This window comes from Dromiciops gliroides, chromosome 2 (genome assembly GCF_019393635.1).
Source record: "Dromiciops gliroides isolate mDroGli1 chromosome 2, mDroGli1.pri, whole genome shotgun sequence".
Lineage (NCBI taxonomy): Eukaryota > Metazoa > Chordata > Mammalia > Microbiotheria > Microbiotheriidae > Dromiciops > Dromiciops gliroides.
Genome location: NC_057862.1, coordinates 631,539,724 through 631,557,166, shown reverse-complemented (window position 1 = coordinate 631,557,166; position 17,443 = coordinate 631,539,724). Strand labels below are relative to the sequence as shown.

The window sequence follows — 17,443 nt, the reverse complement described above, 5'->3', positions numbered from 1 at the left end:
TAAAAGCAATGGCTTTGAAATTAGATAAATCTATGGTTGCAATTTGCTCTAAACCCTCCCACTTAATGATATTAATTGGTTCCATGGAAATATGGCATTGTTTAACAAGGATTTCCTCATTTTTAACTGTTTTGCAGGTGTGTAGAATCTCATAGGAAGATGGTTATAAATATGGGTTTGCCCTATAGATCAAGGAGGGGTCATCCCTATATGACATTTGGATTTGTTTCTAATGGATTAGTAATATCATTATTTGTGGCAATGTATTACTAGGTAGACTTACCTTTAAGATGAAGTAAAATCAAATAACATTGAACTTTGCTTTGAACCTACTTTGCAGACATTTTCTTCTTTCACAGCACACATTCTATTATTTTCTATCTGCTGTGGGAAATATTTGTTTTGGATTACACTTCATTCATTTTCATTATGTTTGGGACTCAGTTTATCACCACCCAGGCTCAGTCTAATCTGATTAACATAAAGTGATGAATGGCTTTGCAGTACATCCTAATGAGGGCCAGCCTTAACAGCTGGATTGTCTTACTTTGCAAGTTGTATATATCATTTAAGCATTAAAAAAAGTTGTCCTTTACTTTTTTCTGTTAGAAAAGGATTTTTTCATCTAATACCAATTCTCCAACCTCAGGCTCTCCATGTTTAATTCAACCAGTACCAAGGGTTAACATTTTCAGTATAATGTATATCAATAAATTACTCTTATGCAAAATATTTACACCAGAGAATGGGGAATAACTGTGACAGGAGTTATTCCTGCACTACACCTTCTAAAGAAATCCTAAAAACATTTAAGGTAAATGTGCTCTCAAATGGGTCTGCTCATCTCTCTCCCCATAGCATTTTAAGTTCCTGAAACCAGTAATTTAAGTAAGTCATATCTACACATATGCAGTCGAATTAGAAATTTCAAAAATGTTGTAGCTCTCATTCATTACAGCTGTTCTGAATGTCACTGAGGGTGGCCAAAAATATGGTTATGCCTCCCTTTCTTGCTTTGTAAGGCCTTGTACAGAGTGGATGGAAACAACTATGTGTTTAATTTATCTTCGTTTTGACTTTGAGACATCAACATTTTAGTCATAATAGTATTTACTTTACGATCTTTGATTCCACCAATGTGGAAACTCTCTCCACTGATGTAGATTTCAAACTTTCTCATTCTTACTAGACAATATTTATGAGTTGCAGCATTAAAAAAAAAAATTACTTGGGGCAGCTAGGTGGCACAGTGGATAGAGCACTGGCCCTGGATTCAGGAGGACCTGAGTTCAAATCCGGCCTCAGACATTTGACACTTACTAGCTATGTGACCCTGGGTAAGTCACTTAACCCCAATTGCCTTACCAAAAAAAAAAATGACTCAACCTTTGGTAAATTTTCTAGTTATAAGCATCTCCTCCTGTAATGGGGCTGATGTTGGAAAACTGACATATGGTCCAATGATATTATATGAGACTTCATTGTATAGTGGTTTCAGAAAATCAATGTACAAATCCTAAGTCTTATGTTTACTTTGTGATTTTGGGGAATTCATTTAATCCTCCTCGTACTCTGTTTCTTATTTGTAAAGTGAGATTTTGAACCAGTTGTCCTTTCTGCTATCTTACATTTCTAGATGTGTACTCCTGTCCCTGACCCAAAGTCATTATTCAAAAAGTCAATTCAATTCAAGACACATTTATCAAGTGTTTACTTTGAATAGTATATGCTGTGCTAGGGCTCTGTGAAATACAAAGTTTAAGAAAAATAGGCTCTCACCTTTTTGCATATTAAATCTATAATAACAGTAGCAATCTTTACATTTATGTATAATATTAGAGTTCAGAGAATACTTTAGAGATCATAACCTCAAATGATTTTCAAACAAACTTTAAGGTAAATAGCTATTACAATCTCCATTTTAGGAATTTATCAAATATTTATTAAAAGTGTATGTTCTAGAAACTTCATATTTGGGGATACATATGAAAAGAAGGAAACTATCCCTCCTCTCTAAGTACTTATATTTTTGACCGGGGATACAAGTACATAAATACATATAATACAGAATAAACAAGAAAAATGAAAATAAATACAAGATTTAAAAAAGATAATAGGAAAGTATTAGCAGTTGGTAGAATAAAGAATTCCTATAGAAGGTGTTGGTCAAATTGTAATGTAAAGAAGGAATTCTGTGAGGTAAACGTAAGAAGGAAGTGCATTCGAGACAATTGGGATGTCCAGGTCAAAGAAGGCAGATGGAGCACCATATGTCAGGAATAGAAGTGGAAGGGGGATAATTTGTTTGAATCATTGAGTGCAATAAAGGGACATGAGGAAAATATTGTTCCAAGGGAGTTAATATCTTAGCACTGTAAGGGAAAATTAAAACACTAATAAAAAATAAAATATTGCTAATAATAATTCCTATAGATTTACAAAATTTGCATGGCACTTTCAAAAATTTTCCAATATCATAAAATGTTTGAAAAGAAAGGGACTTTAGGTAATCAATCTTAGAACATAGAACATTGATGATTTCTTCATCATGCAAGAATTAGAGAATTAGAGCTGCAAAAATAATTAGAGATCATATATTCTGACATCATTTTGGAAATGAGGATGATTGGGCCCAAAGTATTTAAATTACTTGTCCAAAATGTCATTGTAAGTAGACCACATAATTTTACAGCTGGTAAGAACCTTAATGATTATCATAATCCAGGAATCTCAAGCTCATGTCAGAGACTTATTATAACCCTCCAAATCCTATTATGCCAACTGTTTTCTCATTGTTTAGGTGTATGTGTAATCCTACTAACAAGGCTTTAAAGGAAAATAAGATTTTGATAGTAAATGACTCACAAAATTTTAAATAAACCTGTATGTGAGTTAGAGTGTGGTATAATGGAAAATGTATTGGTCTTGTGGCTACCATAGATTTGGACTTGGATATCATTTGTTCTCCAGAAATGGCAGTGCAATCATAGAGAAGCCATTTTGCTGACTCTCTCTCTCTCTCTCTCTCTCTCTCTCTCTCTCTCCCCCTCCATATAAATATGTTATTATTTTCCAGTTACATTTAGAGGTACTTTTCAAAATTGTTTTTATAAGATTTCTAGTTTCAAATTTTTCTCCATCCCTTTCCTCACTCCTGCCTCCCCAAGACAGCAAGTAATCTGATATAGGTCACATATGTACAATCACATCAAACATATTTCAGCAATAGTCACATAATGAGAGAAGAATATCATTAAAAAGAAAGAAACTCAAAAAAGCAAAACAACAACAACAGTAGAAATAGCATGGTTCGATCTGCATCCAGATTCAATAGTCCTTTTTTTTCCCCTTGATTTGGAGAGTATATACACAGCTTTATAGCCCTTTGGGCATACTTCCAAAATTGCTCTCCAGAATGGTTGGATCAGTTCACAGCTCCACCAACAATACCTTAGTGTTCCAGTTTTTCCACAGATTCTCCAACATTTATTATTTTCCTTTTTTCTCATATTAGCTAATCTGATAGGTGTCAGGTGGTACCTCAGAGTTGTTTTAATTTGCATCTCTCTAATCAATAGTGATTTAGAGCATTTTTTTCATATGGGAATAGATAGCTTTGATTTCTTCATCAGAAAACTTCCTGTTCATATCCAGTGACCATTTCTCAATTGGGGAATGACTTGGGTTCTTAGAAATTTTATTTAGTTCCCTAAATAGTTTAGAAATGAGGTCTTTATCAGAAGTACTGGCTATAAAAATTGTTTCCTAGTTTCCTCTCTCCCTTCTAAATTTGGATGCATTGCTTCTGATTGTACAAAAACCTTTTAATGAAATGTAAACAAAATCATCCATTTTGCATTTCATAATATTCCTATTGTCTTTTTTGGTCATAAACTGTTCTCCTTTCCAAAGATCTGAGAGGTAAACTATTCTTTCCCCTCCTAATTTACCTATGGTATCACCTTTTATTTCTAAATAATGTACCCATCTTGACCATATTTTAGTATAATGTGTAAGATGTTTGTCTATGCCTAGTTTCTGCCATACTCTCTTCCAGTTTTCCAAGCAGTTTTTGTCAAATACTGAGTTCCTATGCCAGAAGCTGGAGTCTTTGGGTTTATCAAACAGTACATCACTAAAGTCATTTACTACTGTGTCTCCTGTGCCTAACATATTCCACTGATCCTCCACTCTATTTCTTAGCCAGTACCAGATAGTTTCGATGACAGCTGTTTTATAGTAAATCTTCAGATTTACTTTCATTTAGATTGTTAAATTTATTGGCATACAGTTGGACAAAATAGTTCCTAATTATTGCTTTAATTTCCACTTCATTGTTGGTCAAATTACTCCTTTCATTTTTGATACTGGTAATTTGGTTTTCTTCTTTCTTTTTTTTTTAAATCAAATAAACCAACGGTTTATCTATTTTTTTTTCATAAAAGCAGCTCTTAGTTATATTGATTAATTCTAGAGTTACCTGGCTTTCAATTTTATTAATTTCTCCTTTAATTTTCAGGATTTCTAATTTAGTATTTAATTGGGAATTTCTAATTTGTTCTTTTTCTAGCTTTTTAAGTTGCATGTCCAATTAATCGATCTCCTCTTTCTCTTTTTATTGATGTAAGCATTTAGAGATATAAATTTTCCCCCAAGCACTGTTTGGCTGGATCCCATAGATTTTGGCATGTTGTCTCATTATTGTCATTCTCTTAGATGAAGTTATTGATTGTTTCTATGATTTGTTGTTTGACTCACTCATTCTTTAGAATGTTTTTTTTTTTAGTTTCCAATGAAGTTTCAGTCTACCTTTCCATGACTTGTTATTACATGTAATTTTTATTCCATCATGATCTGAAAAGGATGACTTTACTATTTCTGCTTTTCTACATTTGACTATGAGGTTTTTGTGCCCTAATACCTAGTCAGTTTTTTTTTTAATATGTGCCATGTACTGCTGAGAAAAAGGTATATTACTTTCTATTGCATTCAGTTTTCTCCAGATATCTATCATATCTAACTTTTCTAACATACTATTCATCTCTTTGACTTCTTTCTTATTTATTTTGCGGCTAGATTTATCTAATTCTGAGAAGGGAGGATTCAGATCCCCCACTAGTATAGTTTTGCTATTTCCATTTGTAACTCATTTAACTTCTCCTCTAAGAATTTGGATGCTATACCAATTGGCGCATACATGTTTAGTATTGATATTACTTTGTATTATTCTATGGTAACTTTTAGCAAGATGTAGTTTCCTCCCTTATCTCCTTTAATTAGATCTATTTTTTCCTTTGCTTTGTGTGAGATAAGGATTGCTACCCCTGCTTTTTTTTTTAAATTTTAGCTGAAGCATAATATATTTTGCTCCAAACTTTGACCTTTACTCTCTGTATATCTTTCTGCTTCAAATGTGTTTTTTGTAAACAGCATATTGTAGGATTCTGGGTTTTAATCCACTCTGCTATTCACTTCCGTTTAATGCAAGAGTTCATCCCATTCACATTCACAGTTATTACTAGCTATCTATTTCCCTCCAAACTATTTATCCCCTTTGTACATTCCCCCCTGCTTCTTTCACTCTATTCCTTCTCATCAACCTTTTTCTTCTTACCCCTGCCTCCCCCAATGTGCCCTCCCTTTTATCACCCCCCTCTCTTTGTTTGCCCTTTTGTCCCTTGCCTCTGCCCTCCCTTCTATCAGCCTCCCCTTTCCCCCTTTTCCCTTTTATTTCACTAAAGAATATGCTAGTTTTATTTATCCAAATGAATGTATATGTTATTACCTCTTTAAATCAATTCTAATGAGAGTAAGGTTGAAACAATGTTCACCCCCTCCCTTCTTTCCCTCTATTGTAATAGGTTTTTTTCACCTCTTCATATGATTTAATTCACCCCATTCCAGTTCCCCTTTCCTCTTCTCCACATAAACTACTTTTTAACCCCTTAGTTTTCTTTATATCATCACATCAAAGACAATTTATATTTATACCCTCTATAATCCTTCTCTCTGCTCAAATACATATTATTATATATAAATATTATTGTGATATTTAAAATCTAAATTGTGGTCACCTTAAATTAGAAGCTTCAGCACCAGTCTTTGGGCATTAAACATTTATTAAAGCATAGAGGTATTCACAAGGAGTTCAGAAAATTAAGAAAAAAGAAGTCCTACCTAGCCTAGAGTTTCAGTCTGGTGGGTTTCTTCCTGAAGTCCTCCTCCACGAGCCTGCTTTAATCAGGAACTCTCCAGCAAATTGATTGTGGAAGCTTTTTATAGGTCTGGAACAGAGGCAGTCCTTACACACTGCTTCAAGCTGATTGGTTGGCATCCTCCAAATCCATTAAGGGCTAGCCAAGTGTGATTACAATCTAGTTAACTTTGAAGTAGGCTAATCAGCAGTCAATCACTCTCACTTGATTCAATCAGTTTAGATTAATCTCCCGGTGGGTCTTTTAGTATCTGCTAAATCCCATTATTTCATCACACACACACACACACACACACACACACACACATATATATATATATATATATATATATATATATATTCTCAGGAGTTATAAGTATTTTTCCTATGTAGGAATGTAAACAGTTTAACCTTCTTGAATAAATTTTCCCTCCCTGTTTACCTTTTTAAACTTCTCATGAGCCTTGTATGTTAAGATCAAATTTTCTATTCACATCTGCTCCTTTCATCAGGAAATCTTAAAAGTCCCTTATTTCATTGAATATCCATCTTTCTAAGCTCTTCCAAGAAGGCTTTTTGGTCTTGAGACTAATTCATCTTCCCTCTTGAGGCTTCACATTTAGGAAATTTGTGAGTATTGTCCTCATCTGAGTTTGTGTTTGCCTCTTCCCTGTCTACACACAAGCTCTCAATGCTGAGAACTCTTTTTTGTTTCTTACTTACATTGCAGTTTATCGTATATATATATATATATATATATATATATATATATATATATATGTGTATATATATATATATATATATGTATATATATATATTTTAATTGAGGTCCACTCCTTGGGCACCAGGGTCACTGTTTCAAGCTTCTTGTGCTGGGCTATAAGGGCTGTTTCTCTGGTGTTCTACTCTGAGGCCTCTATGGCTTGCAGATTTCTCACCCCCTTGGGCTTGCTCCCTGTGCTTGCACTCGGCATGCTGGGATGGTCATGCCTGGTCACTTGTCCTGTGAGTAGCCCCCTAACTGGCAGCCTGCCCTCTCAGCTGGTGCTGTTGGATATCAACACTAGCCTGCTGTGCTACCAGCCTGCCTAGCCAAGATCAAGGGGACTCAATTGCTCCCCTGTGACCTATTGCTTCCCTCTGAGTTGCCCCAAACCCATCCATGATGGGCTATGCTGAGGTGCACTGCACTGCCCCCCTGCCTGAGTGAGACTGACCTTTCTGGAAGTCTTTTAAATTATCTCAGGTTGGAAGATTGTGTCTCTCTGTCTTTGTGTAGGTTCTGTAGTTTCAGAATCTGTTTAGAGGCTTGGTTTAATGTTCTTTTTGAGAGAATGGAAGGATAGCTCAGGCAACTTGCTATGTTCTGTCTGCCCTCTTGGTGCACTTTCTCTCTCTCTCTCTCTCTCTCTCTCTCTCTCTCTTTCTGTGTGTGTGTGTGTATGTGTGTGTGTGTGTGTGTGTGTGTGTGTGTGTGTGTGTGTGTGTGTGTGTGTGTGTGTGTAGAATGGTTATAATGATTTAATAGGCTCACCAGGCTGTTTTGATAATCAAATGAGTCAATATATCCACACTGTTATGAAAACTGTAAGTTAAGTAATGGTAAATATGATTACAGCACTATTTGATCATTTTACACATAGGAAAACTAATGTTGACTTAGATGAATTGACTTAACCAAAGCCACATAGTTAGCAAGTACCAAAGAACTGAGATTTTCTGACTACTAGTTTGATGTTATTTCCAGCACCATGGAATAACCAACATGTTTTTTGACATATTCTAAGTAGTGTATTGATCTATTTGATGGGACTATGTATCTTCTGATCTATTTGCTGGTGCTGTGCCTGAATTTTAGTAAAATTTTGCATATTTATTATAAACATAAGAAAGCTTTATTTCATTTAAATTGAAGCTATCACTGTCAAATTTTATTCACCATAATGAATTAACAGATCTATTTCAAAGATGTAGCATGAACACACAAGGAGGAAACAGCATAACTGCCCACCAGTTCTAGGAATAGGATCATAGAACTAGAATTAATCTCAGAAGGGATTTACTTAAATCCTATCATTTTACAGATGATAAAACTGAAGCCCAATGAATTGAAATGATTTGTCTAAGTCATATAAGTTAAAATGTCCAAATGGCATTTTTTGCGGGGGGGTGGGGCAGTGAGGGTTAAGTGACTTGCCCAGGGTCCCACGGCTGGTAAGTGTCAAATGTCTGAGATCAGATTTTAACTCTGGTCCTCTTGAATCCAGGGCTAGTGCTTTATCCACTGTGCCAACTAGCTGCCCCCCCAAATGGCATCTTAATACATGTCCTTTCACTTCTTATCTATTACTCAACCTCCTGATAATATGAGTAGTTCTCTTCGCATCAAACTATGAAACAAATGTATATTCCTGATATTTCTGTGTCTAGGAAGAAAATAAAAATGAAAAATGAAAAAGCATGGCATAATAGAGGAAGGGATGACTTTAGAGATAATTAAAATGTGTCTAAATCTTGAATTAACTACTTGATACTTGTGAGAAAATAATGCTAAAGCACCGGCCCTTGATTCAGGAGTACCTGAGTTCAAATCCAGCCTCAGACACATGACACTTACTAGCCATGTGACCCTGGGCAAGTCACTTAACCCCCACTGCCTCGCAAAAACAAAAACAAAAACAAAAACAAACAAAAATAAATAATAATATTATGTTTACCCCAAACATATCTATTTATATATCAATTATTTTTAAAGCACATATTTATGTGACTTGGAAAAAGTGACTTATTCTCCGTGGGTCTCTGTTTCTTTAACTTAATGAGGTGTTAAACCAAATGTTGTCCAAGGCGTATTCTATAGAAAAATCTAGGAAACAAAGGAAATAAAAACATTTTAGAGAGGTAGACATCATTTTTTGGACAGTTCCAAATCCATTTAAACTTTATTTAGCCTACATCTTTTCATCTTGTCCCCAAGGACAGAATATTATAAATGTGTTTACTAAGCCAAATAAAACTGCCATTAATACAATCAATTCTACAGTTTATAGAGTCTTAAAAAGCCTTTGCTACTCATTATAAAATTTAAAGAATTCTAGAAAAAGGTTCCTTTTTAGAAAAAAAAAACTTTACTGTTTGGTTTTCCCGAACTTTCTCCTTAATCTTTCTTTAATATGTTTCCTTTCCCTCTTCTCATTTCTGAGTGTGCACATGCAACATATGCAATGGGCTTGATTAAGATAAATGTTGTATTAGCACAAAGAAACACTCAAGGAAAAGAGGGATCTGAATGTTTCATTAGAGGAAGAAAAGGCTTTGCTAAAGCAAATGAAAAACTTTCCTCAAAGTAGAAGAGAACTTTCCCCTAAGTAGGAGAGATATACTCAGAATTGATTTGATTTCACTATATACATAAAAGTGAAAATTATTTGATTCATATATACTTTACAGTGAACTCTTAATTGCCAAATTCAATGGACCTTTCTCTATATTCTTCTGACATCTATGCAGCCTTTGTCACTGTTGATCACCCTTGCCTCCTTGTTACTAATTTCTCTTTAGGTTTATGGGAGAACACTTCTTGGTTCTCTTATATTTTTTCCTAATCACTCCTTCTCAGCCTCTTTTATTGGATCCTCATGCAGATGACACCTTCTAAACCATAAGTGTCCCTCAGGACTCTACCCTTATCACTCTTCTCTTCTCCCTTTAAAGTATATCACTTGGCAATCTCATTCACAGAGATAGATTTAATTACCACATCTAATGATAACTCTCAAATCAGAGTTATAATATCAGTTATGCTGACTCAAACTCTGCTGACATCCAACCTCACATTTTCAACTCTCTTGGGCAAACTGGATATGGAGTAGACATTATAAACAAAATATGTCCAAAACTGAACTCAATACCCTTTACCCCAAATTCTTCCCCTTTCCTACCTTTATTATGACTATAGAGGAAAACACCATTATCCTCAGTCTCTCAGGCTCAAAATTTAGAAATTAAGATAAACAATACATTATCTCTCTCCCTTCATATCCGAAATTTTGCCAAGGCATCTGTTGATATCACCTTTGTAACATCTTTCAAATACACTCACTTCTCCTCTCTGACACTGTGATCACTAGTCCAGGCCCTTATTACCTTATATCTGGACTACTATAATAGCTTGCTAGTAGATTGGCCTGCCTAAAGTTTTTCCCTACTCCAATCCATTCTCCATTCATCTGCCAAAGTTATTTTCCAAAAGTATAGGCACTGCCATGTCTCACATACACACACACACACACACACACACACACACACACACAAATACACATACACCCTCCACTAACTTCAGTTCCCTATTACAATTTTTTTTCAAATGCAAATTGTTCTGTTCAATGTTCAGAGTCCTCCAAAACCTATACCCCTCCTATGATTTCAGTCTTCTTATACCTTACTCCCCACTGTGTACTCATTGATCCACTGACACTGGCAACCTTCTTCCAGGAACAAGGCATTTCATCTCTCAAATGTAAGCATTTTCTTTGTCTATTCCCCATGCCAGTAATAATCTCCCTCTCTATCTCCACCTACTGACTTTCTTTAAGTTGCAACAAAAATCCAATCTTTCACAGGGGGCCTTTCCCAATCCCTCTCAATTCTATTGACTTTACTTTCTAAATTAGTTTGAATTTCCCTGTACATAGCCTATATTTATCTGCATATATTTATTTGCATGTCCCTCTCCTATTAAGTTGCAAGTTCCTTGAAGTCAAGAGATATATTTTATCTTTGTAATCCCCCCTTTCTTATCACAGTGCCTAGCAAATGGCAAGACCTTAATGAATGCTTATTTATTGATATTTCATCATTCCAACAGTAATGGTAAGATTTATATAGATTTATAATGTTTACACAGTGTTTTAGAAAAGTTATTTCATTATATATTTACAAATCATGTGGCAGGTGACATTTTCTTTATTCTACAAATAAGAAAACAGTCTGAGAAACATTGTAATTTGCCCAATGTCACACACCTATTAAACATCTACTTTTTTGAGAAATATGAATTTTATTGGAATTATTGGTTATTAACCATATTTAATTTTTTTTTGCAGGTCAGTTGGGGTTAAGTGACTTGCTCAGGGTCACAGAGCTAGTAAGTGATAAGTGTCTGAGGCCAGATTTGAACTCAGGTCCTCCTGAATACAGGACAAGTGCTCTATCCACTATGCCACCTAGCTGCCCCTATTAACCATATTTTTAAAAAAATTGATATAAACTTCAGTTAAGTAGCACAAGTGATACATATCTATTATGGAAATACATTCTTTCTGCCAAGATGCCAATAACTTGAAAAATATTTTGGAATGAAAATGTCATGTAGTGAATTACTAATGCTTGGGAAACTTTAGGGAAACTGAGGAGGTGAAAATCTTAGGGGAGCGAATCACCTCTGTGGATTACAGAAAGTAATCAATATGTATTGATTTAAAAAACTCCAAAGATTATATCATCTAACCCTTTTATTTTATAGATATTAAAACAAAGTCCTAGAGAAAGGAAACTATAGTTTACCTAAGTAGCAAAGTGAGATACTATACCAATAGGTTTACTGCTATTTCCACCATATAACATTTTAGGTTTCAGGAACTCACTATATCTTTTTTTGAATCTCAGTTTTACTCTATTTTTTAAAAAAAAAGAAAAAATAAATTCACAGAAACAGAAAGTACGTTAATGACAAGTAAACTTTTGACAGAAAATTGGATACATGAAGTCAGAGAATCCATTCTTTTTGACCAGCTGTGTACCTTGTTTTGATCTTGTATTCACAGTGAGCAGAAACTGTGCTGACTCCCTAGGTTTTGTGTCTTTTAATATATCCCTGGAGATTAAATTTCCTTGTTTGTAAGGGTTGATTTGACAGGTGTACTTGCTTTCTCTGATTCAGGATAGCTGGTTAAAAATAAAGAAACTCCTTTTACCACAAATGGGTCTAGGCATGAAGATAATGCTGTTAGCTCCATGGGTGTAATAGACAGAGGGCAAATGTATCATAAGACTGTGGTCTCTTATATGAATGAGCTTTATTACTACAAAATCCAACTGTAAATCACTTCAATCTAAACTATACTGACTCATAACACAAAGTACATTAAAAAAACAACATATTCCACAGAACCCTCTAATGTTTATATAGATGGACATATGGGATAGGGTACAGAAATGAATGAAATTATTTATATTTTTATTTTTCTGCACATATCTATGTATATATATATATATATATATATTAAATGTATGTTTATATTTTACATATTCATAAATTCTAAGAAAATATATTTCATTTTTACTTAAAAGCTCTACTGTGTAGGTCTACATTGGGAAATTTTATTTATTCTCAGTTTTAGATAATTTAGGAGATTCAGGCTCTTGTGAACATCATCCTCAGCCATCTTGCATAAACTGGAAAAAAAATTAACCAACTTTATAGGTATAGTATATAAATATAGCTATCCACAGGCATAACTATGGATATCTTTATATCTTTGTGTGTCTATAAATGTGTAAGTGCCTATATATATATATATATATATATATATATATATATATACACATATACACATATATATATACATATATACATATATACATATATGTGTGCATGTGTCTAATGTTTATATGTGTGTGTATATATACTACACATATATATGTGTTCACCCACATATATACACACAGATAGATAGATATAGGTGAGAAAGAAGTAGAGATACAGATAGAGAAAGAGAAAGAGGTAGAGATAGAGATAGACATATAGATAGATGTAGATATAGGTAGATGTAGATGTAGATATAGACATAGACAGACATAGGCATAGACATAGACATAGACATAGATATAAATATAGATGATGTAGATGTAGATGTAGATGTAGATATGGATGATATAGATAGATAGATTTCTCAAAATAAATATCTCTTTTTCTCTCTCATAGGCATGGGAAAGGGAAATGATCTATGCCACCTAAAATATCTATTTACATTGTGTTGTTTTTGTTTCTACTGAGTGTTTATAACATTATAAAGAGTTTATTTTATTAAGCTAAATTATTTCACACCTCAAATAATTCCTAGACAAGTTGCTGAGCAAAGAGGTAGTTTAAATGGTATAATAGCCTATATCCTTATCCATCAATCAATAAATTTTATTGAGTACCTACTATGTACCATGCACTATAGTAAGTGCTTAGGATACAAAGAGAAGCATAAGGCAGTCTTTGCCCTAAAGGATCCCACAATTTAATGGGTGGGGTAGACAATAAATAAATACATATGTACAAACAAACTATAGAGAATAAATTAAATGCTGACTAAGAATTAAGGACAAAATAAGGGCCTAATTTTTCTTCATAAAATCCTCAGCCTCGGAGGGGAAGACCCTCAGAGTTTCTGGCCAGAATAGAAACAATTGATATTAATACTCACTCTGATCCATCAAAACAAAACAATGAGCAAGTCAGGACTGGACTGGGATGTATTATATTCCAATTTGTGAAAGACAGAGTGATTTGGGTTTAAAGGCATGGCCAAGCAGCTGCATTTGAATCATAATAGGCTTTATCAAAGCCTTTTTTTCCAGAGCTATAGTTCAAGGAATCATAAATGAAAATCATATGAAACAAATGAGTTATTTGTCCTATTTTTCTAATGATAGAATAAATACGGAAGAAAAAATCTAGCTCCAAACTCCAAGATACCTTGGGAAGTATAAACATTCAAAATTTATTATTACTTTGGACAGAGTTCCCACTTATAAGAGTATGACTCCCCACCTGGACAGAAAGAGAAGAGGAGGAGGAGGAGAATGAGGAGGAAGAGGAGGAGGAGAAAGAGGAAAAAGAAGAGTCAGGAAGAAGAGGAAAACATATGAAAAAGAGGAGGAGGAGGAGGAGGAGGGGGAGGAGGGAGAGGAAGAGGAGGAGGAGGAAGGGGAGGAGGAGGAGGAGAAGGACAAGGACAAGGACAAGGAGATGATGAAAAGAACAACAAGAACAAGAATGAGGAGGAGAAGAAGAAGGAGAAGGAGAAGGAGAACAAGAACAAGAACAAGAACAAGAACAAGCACAAGCACAACAAATAGAAGAAAACAAGAATAGGAAGAACAAGAAGCAGAAAAACAAGTTACTCTTTCTTCATCATGATCTTGGAGGTGATAGGGAGTCAGTGCCCAATGCATAGTAGGCATTTACTAAATATTTATTGAATTGAATTTGCATGGATGTACGTGCACTATAGTAATATTACGTTGATGGCTGAATGAAAGATGAATTGGAATGGGGAGGGACTTGTGAGAGAAAAAACAATCAGCAGTATATTATAATAGTTTAGGCATGAAGTGATGATGGCCTGCACCATATTTATGGCAGTGTCAGAGAAGAGAAGGAGATACATTTGAGAATTGTTGAAGAGATCAAATCCATTTCCTTTAGCAGATTAGATATGGGATCAGGAAGATAATGATAATTTGATGGTAACACATAGGTTGTAAGTCTGAGGAACTAGGAGGATGATTTTGCCCTCCACAGTAATAGGGAAGATTTGATAGGAAAGATAATGAGCTCTATTTTGGAGATGTATAGTTGAAGATGTCTATTGGACATACATATTGCAATTTAGGAAAGGCAGTTAGAGAAGTGAGATTGGTAATTAACTAGTTAGGGCAGTTTAGGTAGATTTGAGAATTGTCTACATCAAAATAGTAATTAAATCAATAGGAGCTGGAGATATCTTCATGGGAAACTATATAGATGGAGAAGAGGGCTGATAATAGTACTGTTTGGAGACCTATTATTTGAGGGCATGGCCTGAATAAGGATTTAGCAAAGAAAACCAATTAGGAACATTCACATAAGTAAGAGGAGAACCAGGAGAGAATTATGTTCTGAACACTTAGAAAAAAAAAAGAGTATCAAGAGTATAGGGTGATCAAATAGAATAAGGATTTGATAACTGATAATTAATAAGAGATCATTATTGACTTTGGAGAAAGCAGTTTAAGTAGAATGATGACATCAGAAGTCTGGATTAGGGGCTAAAGAAAATGACAGTAGAGAAAGTGAAGACACTTGTTATAAATTGCCTTTTCAAGGACTTTAGCCACAAAGAGCAGAAGATATATAGCATGATAGTGGAGGTGGAAGCATCAAATCATAGTTGTTTGAAGATGGGAGAAAAATGGATACAGTTTTAGAAAACAAAGAATAGGCCAGTAGACAAGGACAGATGGAAAATAAGTTATGGAGTGAGGGTGATAGAAAAGGTATTCTATTTGAGGAGATAGGATGGAATAAGATCACTTGATCATATAGAGGCTTTAACCTTGGTAAGGGGGTAAATCAACTCTATCTTATGAGACAGGGGCGAAAGAATATGGCAAATGAATATTGGGAATATATATATATATACTCTCTCTCTCTCTCTCTCTCTATATATATATATATATAAGTTATATGATATGAGAAAGAGAGAAAAGAGGGAACTAGTGAGGAAATGTCTTATTTTTTGTAGAATATAAAACAATTTCTCAGCTAAGAAGGTAGGGTTATAGAGAGGGGCATAGAATGTTTGGGGAGGAATGAAAAGATTTGAAAGATCTGCTGTGGAGAGTATGGTAGTGAGTTTATAGGAAAGTATGATAGGATAGCCTAGCAGCAGTGAGGGCCCGTTTGAGGTTATGTAAACATAAAGTTGCTTTGGACCTACTCAGAATGGTAGTAAGATTTTTTTCAACTTTGTTCAGCAGCATGTATGTAGCAGCTAAAGTGATGGGTGTGTGGGAGTGATCCAAGGCTGAGGCTTGGCAGGGGAAAAGTGAAAAGGGATGTAGGGACTCAATAGAAGAGGACAGTATAGAGATGAATCAATTCACCAACAGGGCAAGATGAAGAACATCAGAGAGAGGCTACAGCAGGGGAAATGGCCTAGGGTGGGGGCATGGGAGAGGAAGACCTAAAGGTCATGATGTTCAAAAAGAAGAGTAGAGGGGCAGCTGGGTAGCATAGTGGATAGAGCACTGGCCCTAGATTCAGGAGGACCTGAGTTCAAATCTGGCCTCAGATACTTTACACACTTACTAGCTGTGTGACCCTGGGCAAGTCACTTAACCCCAAGTGCCTCACCAAAAAAAAAAAAAAAAAAAGGAAAAGTAGAGTTTGGTATGGGAAGGCAGAGGAAGAAATGGAAAGCCAATAAATTAGGTATGGGTGAGAGGATTTCGGAATTCTTGAACATGAACGTTAATGTGGAGGTGGTATTTTGGTGGTGTGTCAAGATAATGGAATGTGATATATGAGATTTAGCAGATACTTAGGGGCCCACCTGGAGACTGATTGAATTGGATAAGGTGACTGTTGACTGCTTACTAGATAGTAAGCACATCTGGCTGGTACTTAAGAAGGTATTGTTCTCAGAAGCTAAAAACTTTATACTTTACATTGAGACCACCTTAGGGGGCAGTGAACCAATGAATTTGAATGACACTAGCCAATCAGCTTGAAGAACCTCCCATTTCTGGTAGGGGAACATGAAGGAGGAAGCGGACACTGGCGAGAGAGTGCTTCCTCTTTTGGTACGAGAGATCAGTGTGGTTGCTGAGGACTTCAGAAGTGGGAACTTAGGAAGGTTAGGATTGTCATGTTATAGGAAATCTGTTCTCAATCTTTTTCTTTCTTTTACTACCTTTCAATAAACCTTTAAAAAACTTAAACTCATTTATCAGTGATTTTAGTCAGTTTCCCCAAAAAACTGGGGGGACAGAGTAGAACCCATATTTAGAATTTTAAATTACACAGTTTGGTGACAATGAAGTGACAAACTGAACCTCCATCTTCTTATCTTCTGGTTGGGTAATATTTCCCCTCCCGTATCCCCTTAAATTGGAAAGTACTGCTAAGTATCGGCAGTTTTTACTTTAAATTTTCAAATGGATCTTTTAAACTTCCTAAGTACCCTTTTTCTAGCTTTAGATTCACTAATCAGTTATTAATACTAATAATTATATGAACCTTAAAGGAGACAAAGTGACTAAATGATGGAGGTAAGGAGAGAATCTGATTGTGGTATTTGGGAGTGAAAAGTCTTTCATGTCCCTCCCTACCCTTGACCACCCTATTTCTCAATTTCCTCCCTAACTCTCTTTATCCAGAACACAAAGTGTCTGGAGACCTGCATCCAAGGACAGGAATATGGGTACCTAAAGGTA

The 17,443-nt window shown here is 35.0% G+C and overlaps 1 pseudogene; it reads left to right on the top strand.

The window, feature by feature from the left end:
• Nucleotides 1–16,765: 16,765 nt before the first annotated feature.
• The window catches only part of LOC122739438, a 105,443-nt pseudogene continuing 104,765 nt past the window's right edge, over nt 16,766–17,443 (top strand).